Here is a 16626-nt window from a genome sequence, read left to right as displayed (position 1 = left end):
ATGGATGAAAAACTAGAGTTAGGATTGAAAATTATACATGGATTCCTCTTCAGAATGGTTTTAATTTCTAAATATAACAAAAAATATTAAAATACACACACAGTGTAAGTAAATAAATCCCAGAAAGAAACGAGTTGCAGCTTTTATGCTTGTGTTGTCAGCAGTTTAAAACCTGAAATGCTGCACCCTAATTACAAGAATCATATCATCAGAATTGTTACCACAAATCAGCCAATATGTGAACATATTAGCGGCTTCATTGTTTGGAGTAAATGAGAACCCAAGTGACAGAACTGAATGAATGCACAAATTGCACATTGAACAAGCACATAAGGCACTTACATAGTTAATATCAAATACATAAAATATTATTTTAATAAAGCAAAATAGGCTTCCCTTGGCAAAGATTTGTGAGGAGGTGCAAAACCAAATCAGTATGCTTTTTTTTTTGAATAGGTCCAATTTCTCTTTAAATTCCAGACAGACATCAGATAATATGGTTATTCTGAGCTAAAGTCATGAGTACTGAGGCTATAACCTGATTAGGTAATTCAATACAGTTTATATGTGTGGTGTGATGAAGTCGATGCGACTTTCCAAGGTTAAACAATGAGTTTCTTTAAAATATTTTTTTTTTCCTGACTTGACTTTTTTTTTGTTCTTATTTTTTTGGAATCCCTATTCTGTATTTCTTTTCCAATTTTTCCATATTTAATTAAACCACAGTGGCTCTGATATAATTTTATATAATCTGTGGTTTAATGTAGAAAAGTCAAATCATAATGAAACTGATGCTGTTGCCTTTGAGTGACTGACTTTTAGCTAAATATTTCAGATTTTTACTGTGTGCTCAAGTTTTTCTTTTCAAAAAAGAGTCTTATTTAGGAGTCATTACATTGGATAAATCAGACGCAGTCATGAAAAAAGTTTGAGGGCTGTCGGTGATTCTAAGTATTTAATCGCGCTTAATCGCATGAGTCTCCTGAGTTAACTCACAATTAGTCGCATATTAATCACAGATTTTTAAAAATCCCTTTCTAAATGTGTTATAACAGGATATATATCATGTTTTTAGTATTTATGTGCCTGCAGTTAATAGAATGAGGCACTTTAATTACTTGGTATATTTACTCACCTTTACATAAACATACACATGCATGCACACATAACCCCTTTACACACACACACACACACTCACATACCACTTCTGACTTCCTCACCATTTAGAAATAAAACATAAACAGGAGTAAATTGCAGTGTTTTACCCCCGTTTACTACTTCTTTAGTTTAACCAGATCAGCTGTTAAAAGGTTTCTGCTTGTAGAATTATCAGAACGTCTCCTCTGGAAGCTTTCCATCATGGCCTGCCTGGAGGCGGAGGGCTCTCTGAATCAGCTGTTTGCTGCACAGCAAGTGGAATTTCAGAATACAACACAGTACGGTGGTACCTCATTTCACATCGACAGAAGATAAAAATTACCTTAGTCTTGTCCAGAAAAGCATCTTGCAGAGTTTTAAAGCTAAACTGTTTGTGTAAAAGACCCATTCTGTGTCTATTTCTGCTTCAAAACCACAGCGTTATTTCTGCATCACTTCCTGAAACTACACAGACGGTGTGTACATTAATCACACATAAATATATATATATATATATATATATATATATATAGTCCACTTAAAAGGAATTTGCATAACATGTCTTTAACGTGTTAACTTTGACAGCCCTAAAACCTACACATAAACAGATGTGTGTTTGTATCCTGTTTCCTTGTACAAAAATCAGAAGGAATTGGTTTAAAATAACTTTAACATAGGGAAACACCCTGAAGCTCCCTATGGAGGTTCATTGCATTTCACACACATATGCATTGTGCCATGATTCCGACCCTTTCTTCCCAAATCCCTTCATCTCCTCGTCACCCTTCAACTTACCTTTCATCGCTTCCCGTCACTTGCTGTGATTAAAAGAGATGGTAATGGAAAATCGGATCAGGCCACAGGAGGACACCTAAATTCATTCCTTTTCACTCTTCAACAAATTCCCTTTGAAATCCTTTGTGCCTTCAACCTGACCCCACCATCCTTCAATGTGACAAGGCTGCAGAGGATTGATCAGTACTCCTGGAATGTTGTTGAATGACAAGTGTCCACATAATACAATAAAACAGTTTGATTAGTTCCCATGTAGTAGACTCACGGGGCTAATTGCATTTGCTTCTGCCACATTCATGCAGAAGCCAGATTGTAGCATTGATTGGCTCTTTTAACAACAAAAGTGACACTGGAAAGGTCAACTGATTCCCTCAATAAATACTTAAAGCACACTCAAATCAATGTAATATGAATCTATACTAACAACTAAACATTTTTTTCTGTGACTGACTTCCACTAAACACCCCAAGGGTGTTTTTTCCTACAGTAACAAGAGGAAAATGTGTGTTTACAGCAAGTGGCTTTTCATAAACTGGACAGTTTGTGCTTAGGAAAAGATGCTGAAAGTCAGCTGGGAATTTGATGTTAGTGAAGCACGGTTGAGTTTTGCCTAGAGATAGCTTGAGGGTCTGTTATGCAGCTGGCATGCATATGTAGGGGAAGAGAAATACAACCATGCATGCATACACGCGCAAAAATACATTTATAATGTTAGTTATATACTTACCTTATATACGTGTACTGTGTGCAAGCCAAGCACATCTGAATATTCAAATATGTATATTTTGTTTCAGTTCTATTTTCAGTTTTGGAAAAAAAAAGGTAAAACTGTAGTTTTTTTTAACATCAACTGAGACAAAAAAAAAAAAAAAAAAAAAAAAAAAACATCAACTGAGACAAATCCAAATAAAATGTAAGTATACTTTCAAACTTGGCAGCCAAGCCAAAAGAGCTTATTGTCACACCAGCATCACTTTAAGATGATCTATGAGGAACATGCAGGGTTTTTTAACACTTAGATCAGGGGTGGCTGACGACGGTCCTCGAGAGCCACAATCCTGCAGGTTGTACATGCATCCCTGCACCGACACACCTCACTTAAACTAATGAGTCATTGTGCAGATCCTGGGCTGTTGGATCCATTTAATTTGAGTCAGGTGTGTTGGTGCAGGGATGCATGGAAAACCTGCAGGATTGTGGCTCTTGAGGACCGACGTTGGCCACCCCTGACTTAGATCAAACCAGAGCTTTTCCAAAACCATAACCCAGCTGTTTTTCTGGATAAACCTCACAAAGCCAGTTTTCCAGCCTTAACAGTAAGTCAAAACGAGAGTTTAGAAAAGAGGTGAAAATGAATGGAGAGCAGTTTTAACACTCGGAAACTTTTAGATCTTAGGTCACCCAGATTAATGCCAACTAACTTCTTCTACTAAAACTTCTCCAAAGTCCAAGCACGGGCTGAAAAATGCTTAGGTTGTACATAAAGATGGTTTCTAGAAATGGGAAAGTTTAGCTTTGATATCTTTGTTGGATTTCTAGTCGTTGAACATCTGTTTTTACTTTTTTACTGACCTTCACACAAAACAGTCAAGAGTTGGTGTCCTGTTAAAGAAAAGGTGGTAATGTTGTGCATGTTTGTTATGCCCAGCAAACAAATATCCATCTAACTAGTACTATCTGTCTAGCTAAACCCTGGTGTTGTCCTTTGGGATAATTTAGACACTAACTTAAATCTTGTTTTCATTATGATTCTCATTAATCAAATTGTCTGACAATAGTCAGAGTTGTTCAATACTATGGTCTTAATTACACTTCATTCATGTCAGACCAAAGATGTGACAAAGAACTGGTAACTGTTCATTTTTATTGTATGCTTAAAATAAGAGGTAGGCTGGGGCATTTTGACCCACAGAGTGTGACAATATGGGGAGGACATTACAAAGGTAAAGGATGCTCCTCAGTAGTACATAGTGATGTGATGGTCAGGTTCCTGATTCAAAGCTCCCCTGTTCCCCAATGCTTGGGTTCATATGAGTTTTTAAACCTTGTTTGAGTAACATTCAGCAACAGTATTTACTTGTCCACATTTTATATGAATGAATTGTCATTCATTGTATTACAACTCATATATTAGGCTTAATATGCGGCTGCATTAATTTCTATTAGAAGAATGAATGATTAGGAATCATCATAACCTGCAGAGTATAAACTTTTACCATTACTGAGTCTCATAGCAAACTATAACTGTCATGATTCAACTGACCACTCTGGACCATCAAAACAGAAAAATCTCTGTTGTGTTAGCTGCAAATGAGATATCTGTGGATAAAAAACAAATATTCCTTACACAGTTAAGTTTCAGAAGTGATAATGTCAGCAATCCTTTCATAAGTATCAAAGAGCATATTGTCTTATTAAAATCAATCTACCTTTGAGTTAAAGAGGAGACTTTATATGTGTAAAGATGGTCGTTGTTTGTCATTGAAGCATAGCTGATGGATAAATGTGTTCTGCTGCAGCAGAATCGTAACCAGACAGGAAGTTTGTGAAGTGTTAACAGTACCTTTTAGACCACTTAAATCATATCTCAGAGCCCCATGCAGGATGTCGACACACACAAATGTGTTTCTGTGATAACCGTGTGTGTGTGTGTATTTGTGTATGTGTGTGCATATGTGTGCATGAGGGTGTTTTGTACGACTTTGATATGACATCTCACCCTCTATTAGAGCTGGCAAGAGGATAAATGAGACCAGAGCAGGCAGCAGCTTTTGATTATGGCCTTGCGTGACTGGGGCACCACCCAGACCTGGAGTCTTTGTGTGTGTGTATGTGCATTTATGTGTGTGTGCAGTACAAAAATAGTAACTAACCTGTTTGTTACCACTTTAATGGGGCTCTAGTCAGTGGTCCTCATCTATCATGCCCTTGTGCTATCATGCCATCAACATAATTTTTCTTTCCACATGTTTCACTTGCATGCAGAAAATCCCTGCTCTCCTTAAAAGTCTTTTCAATGGACTGAGCACTCCAGATTAATAGCCGTGGTCATCAGAAGTGTTTTTACCTTGATATAGAAATAAAATAAAATAAAAAAAAATAAGCAAAACAAACTTTATGCATGGAAAGTTTTAACTACATGTTTTTTTTTTGTTTTTTTTTTGCATTAGAAGGCAGCACCCAATGTTCCTCTATTAACATATGAGCTGGACTGCTCTGGAAAACTTTTTATTTCCTAACTGTACACAGCATTTTATTTTCAGCTGGTGACAGAAATAGCTTGCTGTAATGATGGTGGGTGGATGGGTGAAATACAGATTTGATAAAATCTATTGGACATTTTGGCAAGCCATCCTGCTTCCCTCCCTTCGGTGTCATGGAGCTGTTTGGCTGAAATATAAAGGAACTTTCCATTTGTGGCTATTAAAAGGACACCAGTCGTATCAAGCGAAACACCTGCTTAAAGCATACCCTTTTTTTCTTCCTCACAGGGGATGTTATCTCAGCCAGGTGTTTATGTTTGATTCCCATCTATGTCTTTCTGCTGTTTTTACAGCTGCTGTTTATTTCAGATAGAGGATACCAGGAACATGTAATTTATGTTTACTGGGTTCTATTTATTCTGAGTACGTCGTGTTGCAAGAGCCATTGTGCTACAGAGTCCCAGGTCACCTCATCTACTATGGGGTGCTTGGTGCATCTTATCTGGTATATGAAAGAGGGAGTGAAACACCCTTTGAATGCCTAATTGCTAGTTTAATGTATGATTCTTTGGGGAAATCAAGCATCTATATATTTCCATTTCAGTAAAGATGTGTATATCTGCTTTTGCAAACAAAATTGGCACCGTAAATTGGGTCTCGTTTCAAAATGAGCTTTTGGGACTATTTTTGGAAGTAAGTGTTCTTTTTTCTCTCCACAAGACCAATAATTAAGTTTACTTAAAACATGGCTTCCTGTAGTGTCAGTGACTGTAGAAAACTGAACAGATTGTTAAAAATGGCTGCTAGGGGACTTCTGCACAGGCCCTGAAACTGATTGTAGATAAAAAAAATAAAAATAAAAAGTGTTGCAGACTGCTCAACATTAAGGACAACGCTACACACCCTTTACACAAGGCAAGGCAGTTTATTTGTATAGCACATTTCATGTACAGGACCATTTAAAGTGCTTTACATAAAATAAAGGCATTACAGATATTTAGAAATAGTAAAAGGTATCAACACATAATCACAATAAAATAATAAATTACATTAAAATGATTAAAAGCAAGAAAAGTTAAAAAAAAGTTAACATGCAGATTTCATGCATAGGCGCATGAAAAAAGAAATGTTTTTAACCTGGATTTAAAAATGTCTACATTTGGTGAAAGTTTAATCTCCACTGGCAGTTTGTTCCACTTGTTTGTAGCATAACAGCTAAATGCTGCTTCTCCATGTTTAGTGTGGACTCTGGTCTGGACTAGTTGACCAGAGTCTTTGGATCTAAGAGCTCTGCTAGGTTTATATTCTCTGAACATATCACAGATGTATTCTGGGCCTAAACCATTCTGGGATTTGTAAACGATCAGAAGGGTGTTAAAATCTATTCTGTGACTGACTGGAAGCCAGTGTAAAGATTTCAAAACTGGTGTGATGTGTTCAGATCTCTTAGTCCTGGTTAAAACTCTAGCAGCAGCGTTTTGGATGAGCTGCAGATGTTTAATGCTCTTTTTAGGAAGTCCTGTTAAAAGACCATTACAGTAATCCAGCCTACTGGAGATGAATGCATGGAGGAGTTTCTCTTGGTCTTTCTGGGAGACAACATACCCTTGCCATTTTTGATTTCCATTTAGAAAGTGTTCATAAGAAAATATTTATTAAAACAGAAAAAAAAATAATAAGCTGACCAGCTGTTTACAGTCTGAGCTGGCACTTTGTAAATTATTGTGACTGATCGTCATCTTTCCAGATGTTTCTAAATAATTCCTGAAGACCTGTGGTTATCCACTGCAATTCTTCTGTAAGTTTCCTACTAGGATACCTGCTTTTACTGATTAGGAGCCACTAGTAATCTAGCTTCCATGCTGTGGTGATTCTTTGCAGCCCATTTATCACAAGTGAATGGAAACATGCTAAAGTCCTATTTTTTTATTTTTTTTATTTTTCCTTTTTTGAGTTGCTTTTTTGATTAATGGAAACCAAGTTATACTAATTAGTGTCTTCAGTCAGAGGCTCCTTCAACTCCACTTCATTAATGACCACAATAAAAGGTAATAACTTCAATACCGCTTATTCCAATTCAGGGACATGGGGAAGCTGGAGTCTATATCCTGGACAAGTCGCCAATCCACCGTAGGGCCAACACAGAGACAAAAAAAGACACCACCCATGCTCACACTCACACTTAAGAAGAATTTAGAGTGACCAATTAACCTAACATGCATGACATTGGACGGTGGAAGGAACCTGACGTACTGTAGCTGGAGAGAACCCACGCATTACATGAACATGCAAACTCCACACAGAAAAGCCTCTGTTTGAAACTCTCCCCTGCCGAGGCTCAAACCACTGACCTTCTTGTTGTGGGCCGTGGTGCTAACCACCACACCAATGACTCCACCAACTCCACTGACCACCCCGACACTCTGTTCCCTCACCAGCACTATGGGATCACCAAATTGCTATCTGATCTGTGGGAAACACTGGACTCCTTGGAATGACTGTTCATTTCTTCCCTATTTATGTATTTGTTCATCACATTGACATTATTTATTATAGTGTAACAATATAATTTCCATTTGGAGATTAACATCAAAGTAGTGTTCCATTGCATTTTAATTTAGTTATATTATAGCACACAATAATATCACAATTCCAACTTAAATTATGCATACAGTATGGACTGAAAAAGTATGAACAAATTAAATATTCTTTGTTGTGTTTTCAGTACAGTCCCAGCTGAGCCATGTGATAATTTGCATTAGAGCTGTATGCTAACACAAAGACGGAGGAAGGGCCTCAGACTCCTGCATGCCAGCTTTGCAGGCTTTGTCTCAGCATGTCATGAATAAACTCGTGCATTTGTTTTTACTCAATTCTTGTAATTTCAGAAGCATCAGGAGTCCACAAAAACATACAAATATTTAAACACATCTCCGTGACACTGCCTCTAGCAGCACTGCATTATCAGCTCATTTACTAGGAATGCAGGCACCAAGCGTCTTACTTTCAGCTTTATTGTTGAAGCTGTTTGCTTTGGCCAGGACTCGAAGTAAAGCTGTTATCTGTGGAAGAGCAGGATGAGTAATTAGTGCAGTCCGAGATCCACTCGCCCTCGGCGTAAACCCAGACTACCCATGAGAAATGATTTCCCCTTCGTAAAACTAACTAGAGTCTGGACAAGACTGCCAACTGTTGCACTTTTGTACCCTTTAGCTTAAACAATCAAACATTATGGCTTGGTAGAGGACTGCAGTGGCCTAAATATTTGTTATCTACGAAAGTATTTTTCCTACTAAATGATTTAACACAGCCAGAAGTCATGTTCTATTTTCTCCTACCCCCTTTTTTTTCTTTTTTTTAAATTCGCATAATTTTATTAGCACCAAAGGAAAGCGACTGGAATTCCTCTCTTTTGGTATGTCTGTGTTCAGTATACTCCAGGATACCAGTGAGGCTTTAAGTAAAATAATCTCCCCAGAATCCCTTAAGGGAATCCTGTGGGGTTTTGTTTTAACAAGCTCACAGTAAAACACACACATGACCTTTTAGTGGCCCTCTTTCAGTAGTTCACTGGAGTCAGTCAGTATTAAGGCTTCTTTTACTAAGCTATAGGCTAGAGATAATACCAGCCCCAAAGACCTGGAGTTGCAGTTCTTTCAGCTGTTCTCTCGTCTTTATATTCGTCTTGTCTACCCCTCTTTTTTTCTTTTTTTCTTTTTTTTTTGTATCTGCATTTTCTTTGTTTTTGTTTTTCTGTCCTTGTAGGATTTCTCTCTCATTAGAGAGGGTTATTTGTGTTCCAAAACAAATCAGCTTGTTTAGAGATGTTTCAGCTGGTAGAATTGAGCATCTGGTGAAATGTAGACAGCCATAAGATGTATGTGCTTAGCATTTGCGATGTAATCAATGTGCTTATGAGGAGACATATTCTATTTTGGATGTGGACATATTCCTTACTGCCATTTCTTGTCAATCATACAACTCAAGAGGATTTAGATTGAGGTCAAGGGCTGCAGATAGAACAGTGTTTATTAGAAATGGTGAGCTGCACAAGTATCTTAAGTGTAAGAGGCTGGGACACCTGTCAGTCATGCAAACGTAATCCAGACATGCTCTTTAGTCTCTCATGTGTGATTCATAAATAAATAGTTGTAATGGCATTTGGTTGCCTTTTTTTTTAGAATCAATTTACAATAAAAAACAAGCAAATGGCCAATTAAACATGGTTTAAAGATGGACAACCTCCTCTACACATACAGATACATCTCCCTCTGCTGTGACTTGATAGCTCCCTCCAACCCCAACCCCCAAAAGCTATATCGGTATATTTAAAGGGTTTCCACTCATTGCTCAGTCCAATAGGTTCCAAATGTCTGAACTCCATTTAGAGAAAATGGTGCATGTCTCCTTAGATGGAGAGCAGGAGGGGGAGGCTGAAGATGGAGAGATAGACAGAGAGTTATAGGAAGATTAAGAGTCAGGGAAAAAAAGACTGGAGACTGAGTGGTGGATCGGAAAGAGAGGGAGAGATAAATAGAGCTGCAGGGTACCAGCCACCATCAAACCTGTCACCAGCAGCCCTCACTAGGGGGTTTTCACAAACACATACAGACACATGTGTATATAACCAGACACAAATACTTAGACAAAGACATTGTGATGTGAAGCGTGTACAGATTGAGACAGCATGGATGTACTTAAACCTATGTATGCATACATCAGTAGGTACTTCAGCACAAAGATTTATATTACAGAAAAACAAAAACACATTAAGCAGTTAATATATTTCTGGCATGAAAAAGGACAAACAAAATTATTTATGGCAAAAAGCGGCAACAGGAAAAGGAAAAACAAGAAATCTCCAGCATGTTGAAAGTTGTCTACTCTCACACACAAACAGTGACTCACTGGTGCTTCAGCGCTGAGTCCCTGAAACATGAAAGTAAATGAACAATTCCGCCTGTCTCCGCTGCACATCTACTAAAGGCAAATATCCAGAGGACACCACACTGTGAAATGCATCATTCACAGCTCAGGCACAGCTCAGGCACCCCCCTGCAGGGAGCATCATTACACACACATACCTAGATACACACTGAGACTTCTGCACGACAAGCATGCAGACACAGAGCAGGGTGATGGTTGTCTTGCCAGTATTACAGACATCCAGTCTAGCGCCTCACCATCCTCATTTCCATTCAGCTGTCGGTGTTCAATATTTATCGCAGCAGCTCACGGAAAAATCTAGACACTTATTAATCGTGGAGAGGTATTCTGTGGCACTATCTGATGGTTTGCTGTTCAACCTGTTTTGCTCAGGGTTAAAAAAACACATGGCTCATGAAGGTCCCAAACAAAACAACATGCTTTACAGCTGACTTGTTTATACATTATTGTTACATACAGTACTGGGCAAGAGACTTGAATCACCCCTTATTTCTTTGTTTTTCTCCCAAGAAGTCAGACATGTTATTTTCTTAAAAGTGGTCTTGAGAAGTATTAGCATCCATAAAATTAACAAAGATAACATAATTTGATGAGCATAAAATAGCATTTTTCCACCAAACAGGTGATTCCCAAAGAGCTATTAACTAGCGTATCTCAGCATAATGTACAGCGTGTCCTTAAAAATTTATAGGAGGATTCATGACTAAATCAGAACGGCTGCCACTGATTGACAGTCCAGTTCTTGTGTAAAGCTGACATAGCTCAGCCTCTTCTCCCTGTTTTCCTTTCTTAAGAATGGCTTCCTGTCAGTCACTGTCCTATGAAGACAGTTTCTGATGAGGGTTTGGTTTTGTCTTGTGCACTCAACTTGTGGAGCTTCCCAGAGCCCGGATCTCAACATTACCAAAACAGTTCAGGATCATCTGGCCTGAGAATGGAACAAAAGGCAGCCAACATCCAAATCAGAGCTTTGAAACGTCCTTCAACAAGCCTGGAGAACTATTCCTAAAGACTACTTTAAGTAACTAGAAGATAGCATGACTAAGAGAGTTCAGATTATCTTGAAGAGTGAAGCTGCTCCTACCAAATATTGGTCTACAAAATTATTAAGTTTGTTAAAACTTTGCTTTTGATTTATATACTGTTTTCATTTATATTTACAAACGGTTCAACAATTCACTGCACCTATTTCTGGCACTATACCAAGAAATGAAGGGTAGCTGAAGAATTTTGCCAGAATATTGACTCTACTATTTCATATGTTTTAAATTTTTTTAAAAGTTTTAATTATTGTATTATTTGCTGCATGTCTTCAGTTGGAGAATTCCCTGAATATTAGCTGAGTGGCATGTGTGTATTTGCAAAAGCTAATATTTTCCACTCAGGATAGTTTTAGAGGATGATTAACTGTCATACAAAATAATTAAGATTGGTGATTAGGTTCTAACAACAAAGTCAAAACAGAAACCCTAAAACTGCATAAACTTGGTGTTGCTCTATTGTTTACTTACGTGAATGAGCCAGCTAAAGGGGAAATATTTCTGTTTACAGTCCTGGCCAATCATTTTTTTTTTCTTCCTCCTGCTTTTTTACTTCTTGGTCAGTGGTCATTTCTGGCAATACTGTCCCCAAACGAACAGGTGTTGTAACTTGCTTGCTTTAAAAGTGCAATGTGAAAACAATCACAACTAAAGGAAGGTGCAAAATTTCTCAGCTTTCTTCCTAAAGTTGAACTTAGTCCTCCAGACTATCCTGGAGTCAGTGAGCTATAAATTATGTTCTAGTTTCATGCCAGAAATTACAAATTAGTTCCATGGTCAATTTTGATTGTTACCTTTTTGCTGCTAAAGATACTTGGCTCTTTTTTTGTTTGGTTGGTTTTGAATGGCTACACACAAAACCAATCTAGATTGTGTGAAAATCACCCCATTTAGTGGTTTAAGCTTCACACATAAAAAGACCCTCCATAATGCATCTTTGCAAATGAATCAGTTATGTTGATGTTAAAACATGCTCCTCAAAATACAACTGGATCCTTTAGAAATAGCATTAGAAGTAGAGTCCAAATGGTAGAAATCAACATGGAAATGGTAATGGAAATGTAATACTTATGTTAGTTTTCAGAAACTCTTGCAACTTTGCTAGATAATCATATTCAACTCTAATAATTGAAAAACAGTTTAGTAATTGTAACGGACCCACTATGGAGTCCTTATATAAGTAAAAGTTTCTTTTAATTGCACAAAGCCATCGACAAAGCATTCCCCAAAAATTACATATGTATATATACATATGTATATATATATATATATGACTGAGCTGATTTAATTTTAAGTTATTAAGAAAGAAGTCTTAGAGGTTGTTAAGAGACATTCTCAGATTGGAGGGGAAACATGAATTTATGAGACATATTGAAATTTAACAAAACATTTGACAGAGTCAGGTTTTCATCACAGTTTTTAGTTTAAACTACCTTAAAACATATTTTTTTAAACATATCAGTAGATTTTTATACATGTACAAAGAAATAATTCTTCCATTGTTTCATGTTCCGCTTGTATTAAGTTGCAGCTCTTCTTCCAGCTTTCCTTCATGAGCCGTGAGACAAGCATGAAAATACCAAACAGATGGACAAAGTGCATTTTGAGGTCAGGGAAATGCAAACTGGTCTTGGAGCTCGGATTCTCTGTAACTGCACTGTTTCATGCTTCATGCTTCATTATAGAAAAGCTTGTATATTTATAGAACTGTTTATTTGCAGTTTTGGAGCCTGACTTCTTGATTTTATTGAAAACAAACAACAGAATGGAATTTTATCTATTAAAAAAACAAAAAAAAATTATTATCAAAAATATATAGATTACTTGCAAAGCTAGAAGACAGGATATCTCTCCCAACTTCAAAATGGGAAGATGATTTATCTAATAACTTTGATCAGAAAAGATGGTCACAAATATGTTTAAACACGTTTAAAATGACTCAGAATTCAAATATACAACTAATACAATTCAAAATTCTCCATAGAACTCATTATACAGGACACAGGATGTTCAGGATGGGCCTTTCACCATCAGATATCTGCCCACACTGCTCTGAGAACACTTCTGATAGCTACATCCATGCGCTGTGGTCCTGCACACCTGTCCAAAGGTTCTGGATTAAGGTGTGTGAAGATCTCTCAAAATGGTTTAAAACCAGTTTTTCTGCAAACCCCACACTTTGCCTACTGGGCGACCTGGGTGACACTAACATAGGAATACACTCCATAAACTTGGTCCTCGCAGTCTTATGCATCGCAAAGAAAACTATTCTTGTGAACTGGAAAGATAAGAATAATTTGTCTATCCAGCAGTTTAGAAATCTCCTGTTAGATCACATCAGCATTGAGACAATGTCTGCCTCCTCCAGGAACCAATCAGATGACTTTCATTCCCTCTGGTCCCCTGTGACTGGCTACATCACCTAATGTAGGTGGAGGATTGCGGCTTCGCTTGGATGGGGGTGGATATGGGTGGGGGGTCCCTGGTGGCTTCGGGTCTCCGGTTGTTGGGTCGGTGTCCGTCGGCCCCTGGCCGGGTGGCCGGTCGGGCCCGGGGTGGGCCGGGTGGGGGCCCCGGGCTCTGGGGTGTCGGGTCTCCCCCCTCTCCTGGGGGTGGGGGGTCTGCCGCTGCTGGGGGGGGCTGGGCCCGTCCGGATGTGCCGTGCCGGGGGTTGGTCCGTGCCCTGGTGCTTGGTCGCAGCCCCGGAACCTGGGTGGGGGTGTGTTTATATATAGGTGGGTGTGTGTGTGTGTGTGTCCGTAGGTATGCTGGTGTGTGGGTGGGTGTAGAGGGATGTGTGTGCTGTATGTGTGTGTGGGTGTGTATGAAGGTCTAGGTGTGTGCGTGTATGTGTGTGTGAGTGGTGTGCGGGTGTGTGTGTGGAGGTCTATGTGGGATGTGTGTGTGGGGGTGTGTGAAGGTGTGTATATATGAGTGTGTGCACGTGGAGGTCGAGGTGTGTGTGGAGGAGTGAAGGAGTGGGTGGAGGCGTGAGTATGTATGAAGGTGCTTGTGTGTATATGCGGGTATGTATGTGAGTGCGTGTGTAGTGGTGTATGTGTATGGAGGGGTATGAGAGTGTGTGTGTATGTGGGCACCGGTGTGTGTGTTTATAGGTATGTGCGTGAAGTGTGTGTGTGGAGGTATGTGCACGTATTGAGGTGTTGGTGTATAGAGGTGTGTGAGAGGGTGTGTGAGTGGCTGGGGAAAAAAAAAAAAAAAAAAAAAAGAGTGTGTGTGCGTTTGCAGGGGGTTAGGACGTGTCCTCTGGGGGGCGCCCTGGCCGGGAGTTGGGGGCGTGGGCCTGGGGTTCCCTTCCTTTGCCTCGCCCCCCTCCCACTCAGAAAGAGGAAAGTGGCCCCTTGGGCTGGTGGCTGGCCCCTGGGGGGGTTCGTGGCGTGCCTGGGTTGGGGTGCCTGCTCCGGGCCTGTGACGCCCTTCGGGGCCGGCGGGGGACGGGGGCGCCCTAAGCCACTGGCGGGTCGTCTTCCAGAAGGGAAGCTTACTCCCCTCTGGACCTACATCTCCTGACCCCTCCCCTCCCCCACTCTTCACTACATACACAGGTAGGGCTGTGGGAGGTGTGCTTGTTGCGCTGGGCGGGGCAGGGGGGTCATCATAATGGCCCCGTTGCTTCGCTGAGCCGCAGCATGCCTCCCAGCTTTTAATTCCACTTAGTCACTGAGCACAAATAACATTTGCAACATACAAACACGTTTTGGGGGGTGGAACATGCGAGGTCAGGTGGGTGGGACTGCTCAGGTGGCCCCGCCCCCTCCTCAATGCAGTTACTGCCCCCCAATTTTAACCCTCTTTTTTTAATTGCAAACAGCACATAATATATTCCATCACTAGTGGGGGAGGGAGGGGGGATGGGGTCTTCAAGCGCCCCTGTCTCCATGGATGGCCCGGGGGCGGGGCGGGCCGGGTGGCATGTCGCGTTGGCCCGGGGCGTAGGCGGGCTGTCCCGGGGGGTTTTGGCTGCTGGCCCTGGGGGGAAGGTGCTGTTTTGGGGGTGGGGGGGTGGGGGCCTGGCTCGTGTCTCCTCGCCTCCTGGCTGGGGCTGTCCCCCCGCGGCGTGGGGTGGCGGGAGGATGGTGGTGGGGGGATGGTGTTTGTGTGTGTGTGTGTTGGGGGGGGTGGTGTGTGGGTGGGAGGGTGGTGTGGGTGTGGGGGGGTGGGTGGTGGAGGGATGGTGTGTGGGAGGGTGGGGTGTGAGGAGGTGGATGCGTGGTGTGTGGGAGGGGGGGTGGTGTGGGTGTGTGAGGATGAATGGTGGAGGGATGATGTATGTGTGGGAGGATGGGGTATGTGTGGGAGAATGTATGGTGCAGGGATGGGGGAGTGTGTGGGAGGATGGATGGTGGAAGGATGGTGTATGGGAGGGAGGATGGTGTGTGTGTGGGGGAGTGGTGTATGTTTGGGAGAGTGGGTGATGGAGGGGTGGTGTGTGTGTGTGGGAGGATGGGGTACGTGAAGGTGGATGTTTGGTGTAGGAGAGGGAGGACGGTGTATGTGTAGGAGAATGATGTATGTGTGGGAGGATGGGTAGTGGAAGGATGGTGTGTGTGTGTGTGTGTGGGAGGTGTGAAGGTGGATGAATGGTGTATGAGAGGGAGGATGGTGTATGTGTGGGAGGATGAGTGGTGGAGGGATGATGTGTGTGTGGGAGGATGGGGTAGGTGTGGGAGAGTGTATGGTGGAAGGATGGTGAGTGTGTGGGAGGAAGGATGGTGTGTGTGTGGAAGGATGGTGTGTGTGTGTGGGAGTACAGAGTATGTGAGGGTTGAATGGTGTATGCGTGGGAGGATGAATGGAGGAGTGGAAGGAGAGTGTGTGTGTTTGTGTGTGTGTGTGTTGGTCTGGGGGGGGGCAGGACTGGTTCTCGGGGTGTGCGGCTGGGCGCTGGGGTGTGGGGCTGGCCTCTGGTGGTGGCCGTCTGGGCGGGCCGGGTCCCCCCGGGTGGCGTGCTGGCCCTCGGCCTGTGGGTGGGGGGGGGGGGTGTCCCTGCGCTCCTGGGCCCGGGCCCTCTGCCCCGTCTGTCCCGGGCGGCCGGTGCCCGGGGGGGTCGGGGACTGCTGGCCTCGGCCCGCCGGGGCCGGTGCCCTGTGTCCGCGGGGCGGCTCCTGCTGGGGTCTCCTGCTGCTGCCTTCCTGGGCGGGCGAGTGGTCGTCTCTGTGGACCGGTCGGGATCTGTTGCCTGCGGGGGGGCTGGTGGCCTGGGTCTCGGGACCGCTGGCCTGACTCTGGCCTCTGTTCAAGTGAGGTGGCATCTGCATGATCACTCTGCATGGTCACTCCTTCCTGAACGTCTCCACACAGTCTTTGCTTTGCCGTGTGGCCGAGTTCTCCAACACATCCACACAGGTTTCTCTGCGCGTGTTCTTGAATACAGCAGTTTCACTTATATCTATTATCATATTTTTTTTTTCTTTTTTTTATTATTTCTGTTCTTATTATTATTATTACTCTTACTCTTATTATTATTATTGTTACTATTATCA

At 41.6% G+C, this 16626-nt stretch overlaps 1 protein-coding gene across 14 annotated transcripts in view; it reads left to right on the top strand.

Moving 5' to 3' along the window:
• neo1a (neogenin 1a) overlaps window positions 1–16626 on the top strand; it is a 176803-nt gene that overhangs the window by 107076 nt on the left and 53101 nt on the right. The window lies entirely within an intron of this gene.

The sequence above is a fragment of the Melanotaenia boesemani genome, chromosome 1 (assembly GCF_017639745.1).
Source record: "Melanotaenia boesemani isolate fMelBoe1 chromosome 1, fMelBoe1.pri, whole genome shotgun sequence".
Taxonomy (NCBI): Eukaryota; Metazoa; Chordata; class Actinopteri; order Atheriniformes; family Melanotaeniidae; genus Melanotaenia; species Melanotaenia boesemani.
The sequence above is the reverse complement of the archived record's forward strand: the minus strand, read 5'-3'. Positions and strand labels throughout refer to the sequence as shown.